The following is a 14,990-nucleotide window of genomic DNA, read 5'->3' on the forward strand; positions in this document are numbered from 1 at the left end:
TCTATGTATGCTATATACCCCTATAGTCTTATAAACCATTATTAAGTAACTAATAAAAATTATATAGGGAGTTGGGTGATATAGCACAGCGGGTTAAGCGCACGTGGCGCAAAGCGTAAGGACCAGAGTTAACACCTGGCAGTGAAGCAGGTCTGCAGGTATCTGTCTTTCTCTCCCCTTCTCTGTCTTCTCCTCCTCTCTCCATTTCTTTCTGTCCTAACAATGATGATATCAATAATAACAACAATAATAACTACAACAACAATAAAAAAGGGCAACAAAAGGGAAAATTAAAAAAATTATATTGAACGAAAAAAAGAAATCGTGATGGGCCTTGACTACTAGCCAGCCTACCAATACTCAGTTCTAAACAAACAAAAAAATCTGTGGTCCAAGAGGTGGCGCAGTGGATAAAGCAGCGGACTCTCAAGCATGAGGTCCTGAGTTCAGTCCCCGGCAGCACATGCACCAGAGATGTACATGTCTGTCTCTCTCTTCTCCTGTGTTTCTCAAATAAATAAATAAAATCTTTAAAAAAAATCTTGGTAGAAATGAACACAAAGTCTTTGGATATAATAATAATAATAATAATAATAATAATGATAATAATAATACCTCCCAACCCTGGAAGTATTGAATGAAACAGACAATTCTGGTTATGGCCACTTGCTTAGGTGAAGTGTCATTAAGTGACAAGACATAAAAATTTAGAAGGCACCTTGTGGACCCCATAATGATCCTGGACACCAAAGTAAAAACCCTGTGGTGAGCAGGAGGGTGGACATGCAGCTTCCTGGGCTGGCAGGGGGGTGGGGGTGGGTGGGTGGGATGGGACACAATTTTTTGGTGGTGGGAATGGTGTTTATGTACACTCCTATTACACTGTAGTCATATAAATCACTATTTAATTAATATGAGGGGGGAAAATTGATTGTATGTCTAACAAAGGGACTTTTCAAAGTTGACCCAATTACCAAATAATGTGATGATAACAGTAACTATCCATTGTCTTCTTGAACCCTAAGACAGGAACCTCACATTTCCACTCTAGTGCCTAAATTTCCCCCAGTCCTGGGACCCTAGGGTAGGGCCTACTTTCCCATATGCTTCTCCCAATTCTTATATTGCATCCGCTGATTGCAACCTCATCAACGCAATGACGACATCAATAACAACAACTTCGACTACAACAATAAAAGAATGACAAGCAAGGTGTGTCTCAACATAATTCCTTCAAGCCCCATCCAATAACAGATGAGTGGCTAAGAAAGTGTGACATATATATATATGTGTGTGTGTGTGTATCTGTCTGTCTCTTTCCCTCTATCTATCCCCCTCCCTTCTCAAGTTTTCCCTGTCTCTATCTAATAATAAATAAATAAATAAATAAATTTTTTAAAAAAGGGGAAACACAAAGCAGAACTAGGACTGGGTTTGGTGTATTGCACAACAGTAAAGGACTCTGGAGCATGATGGTGGAGGAGGATGGTGGAGGAGGACCTAGGTGGTGTGTGTGTGTGTGTTTTACAAAAAACTGAAAAATTTTATACATGTACAAACAACTGTATTTACTGTTACCTGTAGACCATTAATTCCCCAATTAAAAATAAAAAGTAAAATAAACTGCAATTGTAATTATCCGTACAAATCCATGCTTCTCTTATTTTCAAATATACCTATCTTCTATTAGTTTGCTAAAATTACCAGATTCTACAAAGTTCACAAAGATGAAGTGACTCCTTTAAAAAAGTTAATCAGAGATAGTAGTGCCTCACGACCTGTCACAGAGAAAGGTGTTTTCATTGGCCAGAGATGAGATAATTCCTGCACTAGAAACATCAGGATGGGCACAGCAGGTTGAATGCACTGACCATTGGGCATCCTTGTGTTCATACTGATAGTGGAAGGCCAAAGGGACAGACAAGAACAAAACATGTGCCATCCTGAGTCATCAGTGCAAGTAACAAGCAATAGATGGGGCGGGGGGGTTGTGTGCATCTGTCCTCTTCAACTATTTCATGGAAATCCGCGAGCTTAATGGAAGAGCAAAGGTTGTCTTCACTGAGGAACTACAGCGAACAAATGTGGAGAGAAACAGTGGTTTAGCAGCCAAGGAGGAACTCCAGGTAAGAGGCACTTTTCTTTTCTCCTTTATTTTTTTTGCCTCCAGGGTTATCGCTGGGTATCAGTACCTGCACTACAGAGTCGACTTTGTCCCTTTTGTTATTTTTTTAATTGGATAGGACAGAGAGAAAATGAGAAAGGTTAGGGAGATAGAGAGAGAGAGACACCTGCAGACCTGCTTCACCACTTGTGAAGCAACTGCCCTGCTGGTAAGGAGCCAGGAACTCGAACCAGGATCCTCACACAGGTCCTTGCATTTCGTACTATGTGCGTCTAACCCGGTAAGAGTCACTTGTCACTCTACCAGTCAAACTTCTTGTTTCCCTCCAAAACCCAGTGTGGGCTATATTTCTTCTGAGACACGTTCCCTCATTACCCCCACTAAGATGAATGTTTCAAAAGTATTTTGCTTCTTTTTTTTTTCCCTCCAGGGTTATTGCTGGGACTCGGTGCCTGCACTATGAATCCACTGCTCCTGGAGGCCATTTTTCTTTTCTTTTTTTTTGGCTATGACAGAAATTGAGAGAGGAGGGGAAGATAGAGAGGGAGAGAGAAATATAGACACCCGCAGACCTGCCTCACTGCTTGTGAAGCGACTCCCCTGTAGGTGGGGAGCTGGGGGCTTGAACTGGGATCTTTACATGGGTCCGGGTCCTTGTGTTTTCTATTATGTTTTCTTAACCCAGTGCACCACCACCCAGCTCCCCCCCCCTTTTTTTTTAGCTACACTTCAATAATAGAGACAAGAGCATGTCTAGGTGACATTTGTTCAAACCACAGGTAGAACTGGCTTTAACTTGTCCCCAGACTTCATGACAAACAGCCTGCAAGAATCCTTCCTGAAAGCATAAACAGCCATTCAACACATTTTTTTTTTCCTCCTCCAGGGTTATTGCTGGGCTCGGTGCCTGCACCATGAATCCACCGCTCCTGGAGGCCATTTTTTCCCCCCTTTTGTTGCCCTTGTTGTAGCTTCGTTGTGGTTATTATTATTGCCCTTGTTGACGCAATTCGTTGTTGGATAGGACAGAGAGAAATGGAGAGAGGAGGGAAGACAGAGAAGGGGAGAGAAAGCAGACCTGCTTCACCGCCTGTGAAGCGACTCCCCTGCAGGTGGGGAGCCGGGGGCTCGAACCGGGATCCTTACGCTGGTCCCTGCGCTTTGCACCACATGCGCTTAACCCACTGCGCCACCACCTGACCCCCCCATTCAACACATTTTATAAATGATCATGAATTGTCTTTTCACAATACAGTCAAGAGAAAGGAAAAAAAGTCTTAAGAGAAAACACAGTGGTACCACAGTACTGAATGTATCCCTCCCATAAACCCTGTGGGCAGTTCACAAAGAAATCCACACAGGTGCAGGACCACAGACTCAAACCTGTGCTCCTCAAGGGTCGATTATGGATTAAAAATATTCATCACCAGGCTCCAAGCGGGTAGTGGTGCATCTGATCGACACAGATGTTGCCACATTCAAGGACCCAGGTTCAATCCCTTGGTTCCCTCTTATAGGGCAGAAGCTTCACAGGCGGTGTCTCTTTCTCTCCCTCTCTATCCCCTTTTCCCTCTCAATTTCTCTCTGTCCTATCATGGAAAAAGGAAAAACTGACCACCTGGAGCAGTGGATTCATCATGCAGGCACTGAGCCCCAGCGATGACCCTGGAGGCAATAAATAAATTAAAATATATATATATCACCTATGACAGGCTGGGGACATCTTCAAGAAAGGGATTATGTTTTGCTTTATTTCCTACGGGAATTTTTTTCTTTATTAAAAAATTGCAGGTCGAAACTTTATAATCTCTTCAGTACACTCTACTTTAGATGCTAGAGATGCTAGAGAAAGAAGAACCACAGAAAGGACAGCACAGCAAAGAAAAGAAAATGTGCTTTATAACACAACACCTTATAACACTTTCACGCCAGTTACCAAAAAAATAGTGTGTATGTAAAGGAGCATGATACAATATATATAAATAATATCAAAATAGATGTCAAGATTTAAATTTGAGGGAGTTTGGGCAGTAGCGCTGCGGCGGGTAAAGTGCACGGGGCACAGAGCACAAAGAATGGCGTAAGGATCCCGGTTCCGCAAAGACCGGGGGTGTAAGGATTCCGGTTTGAGCCCCCGGCTCCCCACCTGCAGGGGAGTCGCTTTACAGGCGGTGAAGCAGGTCTGCAGCTGTCTCTCTTTCTCTCCCCCTCTCTGTCTTCCCTCCCTCTCTCCATTTCTCTCTGTCCTAACAAGGATGACATCAATAATAACAGCAATAATTACTCCAACAACAACAAAAAGACATGGGCAACAAAAGGAAATAAATAAATATTGAATAAATATTTTTTAAAAATTTTAAAAGATTTAGGTTTCATTACCAGAAGAGTTCATTAAATGTATATCTGCACTTCCCAAGATTGTGAGCGCCATTCTGTCACATTGTCTTGGGGCGACATGTCTCAAGGTTCTGCCTTTGTTCAGTTCTGGTCTTACAAAAGATGGTGAGTTGGGAACTTCATTTCTGCCATTAATACACAACCCATAACTAGTAGAGGAGTTGCTACAGATTGCAAAGGCCATCACAGTGCCTGAAGTTAATTATAGTGAAAACTGTATAGACAAAAAATACTTTAACACTGGACATTTCATATTAACCTAATTCTCTCACCTTGTTTCCAATATAGTATAAATTAAAGTAGATCAGATTTACAAGTGCTAGGTATAGTTGAAAATGATGCTTCACAAACTTCTCTCCCCCCCCCAAAAAAAAAGTGCCCCTCAAAGCCCTCCCCTAGATGAAGAAGATAATGTAAGGCACCAACACAAATCAAAAGACATCTTAGAACATTCCTCTTTTTCCTTCCTTTTTGCTCTTTCTCTCCCCCTTTTTTTCATTTGACTATCGTCAATTATTAAGATTTTCATTTCATGGAGTCGGGTGGTACTGCAGCGGGTTAAGCGCACATGGCACAAATCGAAAGGACTGGCATAAGGATCGTGGTTGGAGCCCCCGGCTCCCCACCTGCAGGAGGGTCATTTCACAAGCAGTGAAGCAGGTCTGCAGGTGTCTATCTTTCTCTCCCCCACCCCCATCTTCCCGTCCTCTCTCCATTTCTCTGTCTTATCCAACAACGACAACAATAGTAACTATGATCATAAAAAAACTACAAGGGCAACAAAAGGGAATAAATTTTTTTTTAAAGATTTTGATTTCAGAAAAAAAAAATCAAATCTAGGGAAACAAGGCAGAAATCCTATTCACAAAACAGAACAATACCTACCTATGCAGGAAAATCTCTCCTCCTTTGTCCAGGTATATTTTCTTCTGTCTTCACCAATGCCAGCAGATGCAGCACCTACAGAGACAGGGATGGCTTGTTGCAGGTGGCTCTCTGACAGTCTCCATATGCTGCAGGGCCCACAGATAACACACTGGAGCAGCTGCTTGGCTGTTACAGCTCAAGATGGCAGTGCAAAGGATCCCCATACCTCAGCAGAGCTCAAAAAGACCATCTCCTGACTCAGTCTCAGAGGTCTTAACCTGCAGCACCTGCTGAAGAGAAGCGACGCCAATACCACATTCCTCAGACAGGCTCACAGGGTTTCCCTATGGCTTGCTGGCAGAGGACACATGCTCCAGGTATCCAGTGCTGACAGGAATGTAGCAGCCTTGTTGTTCTTTCTCCACTATCTCTCTTCCTGCCGTGAGACTAGTCCTTTGCCATCAACAACTAAATATTGGAATCACAGATGTGGCCTGGCCACACCAAAAGCACACACTGATCTGTCTACAGTCAGGTCTCAGGAACTCCATCAGCCTCCATCCTTCCTGAAGACTGAGCCCTCCCAGCTGTGTCTCATTGCCCAGCGGCACCTCAGAGAGCCTGGGAGATAGTCACTCAGGGGCCTTTCTGAGCTGCTTCTGCAGCCCTCGCTGCCTGGGCTCATGCCTCTTGACGAGCAGTCTTGTAAAGCTACAGAGGGAGAATCACTGTGGCCTCCCTGGCTATGGTCTCCACCAGGGTTTCCCTGCCTGTGGGAAATGCTGTCTCCTGAAGGTTTCACACAGCTATTGACCCTCAGGGAGTTGGGGTGTGTTGGGTTTCTAGGAGAGGTTCAAGAATTCTCTATAACTCTATGCCACACTTTTGTACTATAATCCTATATCAGCATTGTTTGAGCTCATTGCTCACACAAATAAACGGTCCCCAGGTACAACACCTGAGTTCCGACTGAGGCACCTGAACCTCCTTATTGTATGTTATTAAATCAAGAGATCATAAAACTACAGTCTCGGGAGTTGGGCAGTAGCACAGTGGGTTAAGCGCATGTGGCGCAAAAAGCAAGTGGCGCAAAGCGCAAGGACCGGCGTATGAATCCCAGTTTCAGCCCCTGGCTCTCCATCTGCAGGGGAGTCGCTTCACACCCGGTGAAGCAGGTCTGTAGGTGTCTTTCTCTCCCCCTCTGTCTTCCCCTCCTCTTTCCATTTCTCTCTGTCCTATCCAACAGCAACAACAACAATAATAACTACAACAATAAAACAACAAGGGCAACAAAAGGGAAAACATTTAAAAACAGATTTTCATTTCAAAAGCAAAACATCAAATTTAGGGGGAAAGAGATAGAAATCCTATTCACAAAACAGAACAACACCTATCTATGGAAGAAAATAACTCCTCCTTTGTCCAGGCATATTTTTTGTCTTCACCAATTCCAGCAGATGCAGCACCGACAATAGAGACAGGATGGCTTGTTGCAGGTGGCTCTCTGACAGTCTCCATATGCTGCAGGGCCCACAGGAAGCACACTGCTATGTGATGCTAACACGCATCCCTAGCAGAGATCTCACAGCCTCACAGGCAGTTCATCACCTGGAGGGCTGCTTGGAGCACAGGTGCTTGTGCGCTGATGACAATCTCACTCAGCTGTAAAAGTCTGCAAATGCTCCACTTTACGTTGATTCCTGCAGGATTTTTTTTTCCCTGACACTATAGGGACGGGACATACATCTAGTGCTCTTCCTTATCCAAATGGCAAGTTCTCTTCAGAATCTGCCTCTTTTAGGTTCTTTACTGAGCCTGTGGGCACTCCTACCACCAAAGATTTGTGAGATACCTGACAGAGGGTTCAGCTGATAAGACACGCACTGAACCACACAGGAAGCAGAAGCTCTTCCAGTAACGGGAACAGTAAGGAGCCTATCCCACTGTTACCCTATTTTACTCAGCCAGGTCTACGTTTTCAGAGTTATTCAGTATCTGCGGCGAACCAAAAGCAAAACAAACACCAAGAAGCTCATCAGGGTTTGTTTCTACCTTGCATTCCTTTACTACTGTCTATTTTGAGATTATCTGGGATGCTATGAATAGTTGCAGATTTTTGCTTTTGAAAAACTCAGATTTTTCAGACTTCTTTAGCTCCTTTGATTTTCTTTGGTGTGTGTGTGTGTGTGTGTGTGTGTGTGCTCTGAATTTTTCTCATTTAGAAACATACTTGCAGGGGCGAGGTGGTAGCACACTGGGTTAAGCAAACCTTGTACTAAGCGCAAAGACCAGAGCAAGGATCCGATTCAATTCCCCCACTTCCCACCTGCAGCGGGTCTGCTTCACAAGCAGTGAAGCAGGTCTGTCAATATCTATCTTTCTCTCCCTATCTTCCCCTAACCTCTCAATTTCTCTCTGTTCTACCCAACAAAAATGGAAAAAATGGCCCCCAGGAGCAGTAGATTTGTCGTGCAGGGATTGAGCCCCAGAAATAACCTTCGAAACAAACACTACACAGCTATTAAGAACAATTAACACACCTTCTCTGACCCATCTTGGATGGAGCTAGGAGGAATTATGTTAAGTGAGCTAGTCAGAAAGATAAAGACGAGTATGAGATGATCCCACTCATCAACAGAAGCTGAGAAACAAACAAAAAATCATACTTGCTGTGCTACCGCACAACTCCCAAGACTTAATTTTTAATCACAATATCATCAAGATGTATGGCATCGTGTACGAATAAGAGCAACCCACTGGGAGTTGGGCGGTGGCGCAGCGGGTTAAGTGCACGTGGCACAAAGCGCAAGGATTGGTGCAAGGATCCTGGTTCGAGCCCCCGGCTCCCCACCTGCAGGGGAGTCACTTCACAGGAGGTGAAGCAGGTCTGCATGTGTCTGTCTTTCTCTCCCCCTCTCTGTCTTCCCCTCCTCTCTTCATTTCTCTCTGTCCTCTCCAACAACGACATCAATAACCACAACAATGTTAAACAACAAGGGCAACAAAAGGGAAAATAAATAAATCAATATTAAAAAAATTTTTTTTAAAGAGCAACCCACTTTCCCTGGCTCCTGTCCTCAAGTTCTGTTCTCATCAGCCTATTTAAGAAAACATTTCTCTGAACCTAATCTTCATTCCTATCTCCACATACCCATACACACTTTTCTCTTTTCTTCCTGTCAAGAGATCGTGATTTACTTTCTCAGGCTCACATATTGCTAATTATATTACCACTGTAACAGGCACCACAAGTTAGTAACTTAAGTGAACACAAATTCATTACCTTATATAATGTAGGTCAGGTGTCAGTCAGCAGGGCCGCTTCCTTCTCTGGGCTGGTGGGCAGGAGCTGTTTCCTGTTCCCCAAAGCCTACAGCACAGCCTTCCTGGGGCCCTTTGCCTCCCTCCAACCAGCAGAACCACCCCTCCACTCTGCTCTCACCTTCTCTCCCTACACAGCTCCTGCTCTGGGGCGGGGTGTCTCCTCTCTTCCCAGGAGCCTGGAGGTCTCATTACACTCTACTGTGTGGCTGTGCCACCCCCCTCTTGAAGGGCCCTCAATCACGCATACCCCACACCTGTGAGTCCCTTTTCCAAGTCCACTATCACAGCCCCTGGTTCCAGTGTTAACACATGAGCATTTTAGGAAAGAGGTGTGGGGTGTCCTTTCCTACCATGTGGGGAGCATACATGTTTTTCAAAGATGAATCATGTGTATGCCATGCCAGAACGTTCACATCTAATACAGTTGATAATAATTATCTTTTGCTATGTACTTGCATGGATTCTTCTAGATTTTATGTTCGAAGGACGCAACTCTCAGTGCACTGACAGTATAAGAAACTTCATTTCTGTTATGGTTAATGCTGTATGTCAAGTTGCTAGGCCATGGCATTAAGCTATTTGGCCAAACATGGTTCTAAATATTTCTGTAAACACTTTTATTCCATTTGCTAAACAATTAAGGGGCCAGGCAATGACATAACTGGTAAAGCGACCAACTTACCATGTGAGAGGCTCCCCATTTGAAGAGTGAAGTTTCCTAAGTGGTAAAGGAAGGTTTCAAATGTCTGTTTCTCTTCCTCCCTCCCTCTCTCTCTCTCTTTCTCCCCCTCTCACCCTATATCTCTGTCTCTACCATAATAATAATTTTTTAAAAAAGGTTTTTTAGTGGAAAGAAAAAAAAATGCCTGCCAAGATCAGTAGATTCATCCTGTAGGCACTGAGCCCCAGTGATAACCCTAGCGACAAATAAAAATAAAAAATAATGATTAAATTAATAGACTTTGATTAAAATAGACTGGTCTCTTTAGGGAGGGCATGGGGGTGTCCTTAGATTGACTGAAAACTGAAAAGCTCCCTCCCCTCCCTCCTCCAAGACGTGGGGAATCTCCTAGTGCACCCACTACCTTTGCTTCCAGTGGGAACTCTTCCTAGGATCTCCAGCCTGAGAGCCCACCTGCAAACTTGGAATAAACCAAGTCTTCACCATGTTATGAGTCAACTCCTTGCCATTAGCACATACACACTGTCTCTCTTTATTTTAAACACATCCATGTTATCGTCAACAAAAGACCCAGCCCCCCAATGCCTTTCTATGCAGTAAAATCATTCCTTCCTTGTGAAAGTATATTTTTCCACTATTTGTACAAATCTGGCAGGTGTAGTACCTATAGAGACAGGGTATTTCCTCACTGGAATATGCCAGGCCACACAGCCAGCAAGAAGTCTCCAGCAGCAGCTCCGTCATCACAAGCTGAACCAGCTGCACCAGTGAGAAGGAAGGATTCCCAGGGCCCCAACAGAACTCAGAGACTAGGCTGTGGTGCTAAGCACAGGTATTCCTGCTGATGCTCCTGCCTCAGCCTCAGTGGTCTTCCCTGAAGCACTCGCTGAAAGGATGCAAAGACACTGCCGAAGAGCCGAGCGCCACATTCAGAGAGAAGGTTTCTAGCAGGGTTCCATCACTTCCTGCTAACAGAGAACCCCCTGCCCCAGAGACCCAAGCATTCGGGGTCCCTCAAGTCTCAACAGTCCTCAGAGTCACTCTGCAATTGCAATCCACAGTCAGTGACTCTTCCTCATACTGATGTGGCAGTGACAGAAAAGAACAAGGCTGCAGGCAGCCAGCCACTGGGGCTGTAGCTGGGACCTCAACCAGGGAGGGCACTGCATCCCCTAGATGTTAATATAATGATCCCTCCTTCCTATCCAAGCCTCCGTTTCCTTCATTCCCTGCCCCCACCCCCACCCCTTGTTGCTTTGTCTCCCCTCACCCATTCCAGAGCAGAGAAGGTGATCCCACAGAGAAGCACAGCTGGAACCCCAATTCCACTCATGGCACCCTTTTACTTAACCCTCATTCCCAGCATAGAATCAGGCTCACACCAGCGTCTCCATATTTGCCAGATTAATGAGGCTGCCTCTGTCTAGGGCCACATCACGTGATAAGAAAGGACAGACATTTACAATGACACAGGCATTTACAATTAAAAAGCTAACCAACCTTCTGCAGGTCCAGAAGAGGTAGAAACAAGATTACAACTCCACAGAAGTTGGGGACGGTGGGTAACATTCTGTGTCCACAGTAAATATAACTGCTGACACTTCCAAACACCTGCTGGATCTGGATGAGGGAGGAGGGACATGGAGCTTGGTTAAATGCTGAGAATCATCCTTTTTTTTTTTTTTTTTTTTGCCTCCAGGGTTATAGCTGAGGCTCGGTGCCTGCACTACGACAAATCCACTGCTCCTAGAAGCTATTATTTTACAATTTTTTGTTGCCCTTGTTATTTTTACCATTGATGTTGTCAGATAGGACAGAGAGAAATCGAGAGAGGAGGGGAGGCAGAGAGGAGGAGAGATAGACCCCTGCAGACCTGCTTCACTGCCTGTGAAGTGATCCCCCTGCAGGTGGGGAGCCAGGATCTTTATGCCAGTCCTTGTGCTTTGCAGTGTGTGTGCGTTTAATCCGCAGCACTACCGCTGACCCCCATGGAGAATAATCTAATTCATCACCACAACACCACGATGCTGACAGGCAGACAGAAATTCATTGCCTGTGATCTACCTCTCTTTTCTGATTATGTTAATGCCGAGAACTTAAGAGCTCTCAACAGAGAAAAGGCTGAAGCAAGTGTCAGGGAAAATAATGGAAAATGTTTTTTTAAAAAAAATAGCAAGGAAAGGGAAACCTTAGCTGAAATGGAACCTTATCTCTTAAGAGCTTTCTCAAAAGTTTGGAGTCCATGTTTGTGGAGAAGGTGGAGAGTATGAAACATTCGCTGTGGCTAGATCCCAAACTTGAAAGCCAGGTGGCCTGGATTAGAATCGGGGCTCCTGCAGTTGTCAGTCGTATGTCCACAGGCAAATCACATATCCTTCTCCTTTATTCCCTCATCTACAAAATGAAAACAAGCCAGGCCCCAATTACAGAGCTAATTCTCCTGCCCTCATTCACTGAATAATTAGCTACCTGACCAACGCTTCATCTTTTTCCCAGAATTCTCCCATCACCCCGAAAGAAAGCAAGTCCCACATCCAGACTAATTCAACACTGTCTCAATGGACCAGGCAGAGATCTCAGCCTGTTAGATTTCAGGATTGGCATGCCTGAGACTCCAGAGGTCACCTGTTCTATCCCGGGCACCACCTTACTCCAGAGCTGAGCAGCACTCTGGTGTCTCCTCTCTCCCTCTCTCTCAAATAAATACATCTTTTTAAATATATGCCCATTTATATTAATGAGAGAGAGAAGAGAGAGAGTCAGACTATCTCTGGGCATGTGTGATACCTGGGATTAAACTCAGTATCTTACACTTGCAGATTCAGTGTTCAAGCAAGTACACCACCTCCCAGGCCACAAAAATAAACAAATCTTTAAAAAAAAAAAAAAAAAAAAAAGAAAGAGGGGAGTCGGGCTGTAGTGCAGCGGGTTAAGTGCAGGTGGCACAAAGCACAAGGACCGGCATAAGGATCCCGGTTCGAACCCCAGCTCCCCACCTGCAGGAGAGTCGCTTCACAGGCGGTGAAGCAGGTCTGCAGGTGTCTATCTTTCTCTCCTCCTCTCTGTCTTCCCCTCCTCTCTCCATTTCTCTCTGTCCTATGCAACAACAACAACAACAATAATAACTACAACAATAAAACAACAAGGGCAACAAAAGGGAATAAATAAAATATTTAAAAAATAAAAAACAAACAAACAAAAAAAAAACTTTAAAAAAAAAGAAAGAAAGAAAAAGAAAGCCACTAAGCCTTCCAGTGATTGTTCTTTCTGAATACCACTGATTTTCACACCTAATGTATTCAGACAACTCCAAGGGTCACATGCTGATCCCTGCTATAATAACCCTACTGGCATCTCACACTTTATAAACACAGCCTCTTAGTTGCCTGTATTTCTCATATTCTCAGTCTCATTACATCTCTCAGAAACCTTGACTTCACCCACTAGTTCAGTAAACAAAAATGGACTGCATTGATTTTTAACAGGGATTCTTGTGCAAGTCCTTGTGCTTCGCACTGTGTGCCTAAATCAGTGTGCTACTGCTTAACCCTCATCCCCCTCCTTTTTTTTCCAGAGCACTGCTCAAATCTGGTTTATGGTGGGGCAGGGGATTGATACCTGGGACTTTGGAGCTTCAGGATCCCGGTTTGAGCCCCCGCTCCCCAGCTGCAGGGGAGTCCCTTCATAGGCAGTGAAGCAGGTCTGCAGTTGTCTATCTTTCTCTCCCCCTCTGTCTTCCCCTCCTCTCTCCATTTTTCTTTGTCCTATCTAACAACAATGACATCAACAACAATAGTAACTACAACAATAAAACAACAAGGGCAACAAAGGGGAATAAATATTTTTTTAAAAAAGGGCAGCAAAAGGGAAAATAAATATATATTTTAAAATTATTTAAAAAAGAAAAAAGATCTAGAAAATAACTACACCAATACAAAAAAAAAAAAAAAACAAGGGCAACAAAAGGGAAAATAAATATATTAAAAAAAAACTTGTAATACTCAGCTGGAAAAAAGACTCTCCCATGTTCCTCTGTTCCTTCGAGCTCTCACTGTTAACATGTCTGCATTGCCATGGCTTCCAATGTTAACTTTCTGCTTTCCAGCTACTGGAGTCACATGAATCTGATCACTGTCATGCTCTGTATGCTTTTAGTGTTTGTCTTGTTTTGTGAACTGCAGTTGATCTTGCACATTTTATTGTTCATCTACCGACAAACTGTTCATCTCTGGCTTCCGGGGATGAAACGGGGGGGATTACCCCTGGGATTTAGGAGTCTCAGGTATGAAGATCTTTTTGCAAAACCATCATACTATTATCACCCCTGCCTGGTCTTAGACAGCAGTTGAGAGGGGAGGGGAAAGAGAGGGAAAGAGACAGACACCTGCAGCCCTGCTTCACCACTTGTGAAGCTTTCCACTTGCAGGTGGGGGACCAGGGACTTGAACCTGGGTCCTTGAGCACTATAAAGTGTGTGCTTAACCAGGTGCAACACTACCTGGTCCCGTTCTTAGAAATCTTTTTTTTTTATATTTATTTATTCCCTTTTGTTGCCCTTGTTGTTTTATTGTTGTAGTTTTGTTGTTGATGTCCTCGTTGTTGGATAGGACAGAGAGAAATGGAGAGAGGAGGGGAAGACAGAGAGGGGGAGAGAAGTTAGACACCTGCAGACCTGCTTCACCGCCTGTAAGCAACTCCCCTACAGGTAGGGAGCCAGGGGCTCAAACTAGAATCCTTGTTCTGGTCCTTGCACTTTGCGCCACATGTGCTTAACCCATTGCACTACCGCCCAACTCCCATAAATCTTTAAAAGAAGGGTTCAAAGGAACTGAACTATATCCTCCAAGTCATGACAGGTTTTTTTTAATGCTTTAAAGCTGTAAATGACCTGAGATTTATTTGATATGTGGTATGAGATGAGAATATAACTTAACTTGTAACCTCTAGTAATGTGTAGTATCTAGTACTGTTTTTTATTGCTTCTTCAACCTTTAGAAAGATAAAACTGTTCAAGAGACAAATTAAGAAATAAGATGTGCTTTGCTTTGAAGAAACTGAGACTTTAAACAAGAGTATGTATTCAATGAATTAAGAGGTTAGAGGAGAATGCAGTTTGAATAATTAGCTATATAGCCTAAACTGGGAGAGAAGAGGAGGCTAGCAGGGCTCTTACATGTTGAAAAAAAAAAAATGGAAGAATCATGGGAACAGTGCCTGGAACATGAAAGGAATGCAAAATAGGGGGTAGTTAGCATAATGGTTATGCAAAGGGACTCTCATGCCTGAGGCTCAGGTTCAGTGGTTCCCCCTTCCCCCATTACTATAAACCAGAGCTGAGCAGTGCTCTGGTAAATAAAAAGAAAAAGAAAAAGAAAGGGGGGTTCAGGAGGTAGCACAGTGGGTTAAGTGCACATAGTGTGAAGCACAAGAACTCACACAAGGATCCTGGTTCAAGCCCCCCCACACACACACCCCACCTACATGGGGGTCGCTTCACAAGCAGTGAAGCAGGTCTGCAGGTGTTTGTCTTTCTCTTCCCTTCTCTGTTTTCCCCTCCCCCTCTCAGTTTCTCTCTGTCCTATCCAGCAACAAAAC

General features: G+C 44.0%; 1 long non-coding RNA gene across 5 annotated transcripts in view; it reads right to left on the reverse strand.

Moving 5' to 3' along the window:
• LOC132535000 (uncharacterized) overlaps window positions 1-14,990 on the reverse strand; it is a 74,257-nt gene that overhangs the window by 46,316 nt on the left and 12,951 nt on the right. For 4 of the 5 annotated variants that reach the window (XR_009546771.1, XR_009546772.1, XR_009546774.1 and 1 more), the window contains exons 2-3: window positions 10,896-11,015; window positions 5,408-5,482 (exon numbers count right to left, since the gene is read on the reverse strand). This is a non-coding gene — a long non-coding RNA (uncharacterized LOC132535000). Of the gene's footprint in view, window positions 1-5,407; window positions 5,483-9,395; window positions 9,432-10,895; window positions 11,016-14,990 lie in introns of all 5 variants that reach the window. The other variant, XR_009546775.1, reaches the window with a different exon arrangement.

Source organism: Erinaceus europaeus, chromosome 20, assembly GCF_950295315.1.
Source record: "Erinaceus europaeus chromosome 20, mEriEur2.1, whole genome shotgun sequence".
In the NCBI taxonomy this organism is placed as follows: domain Eukaryota; kingdom Metazoa; phylum Chordata; class Mammalia; order Eulipotyphla; family Erinaceidae; genus Erinaceus; species Erinaceus europaeus.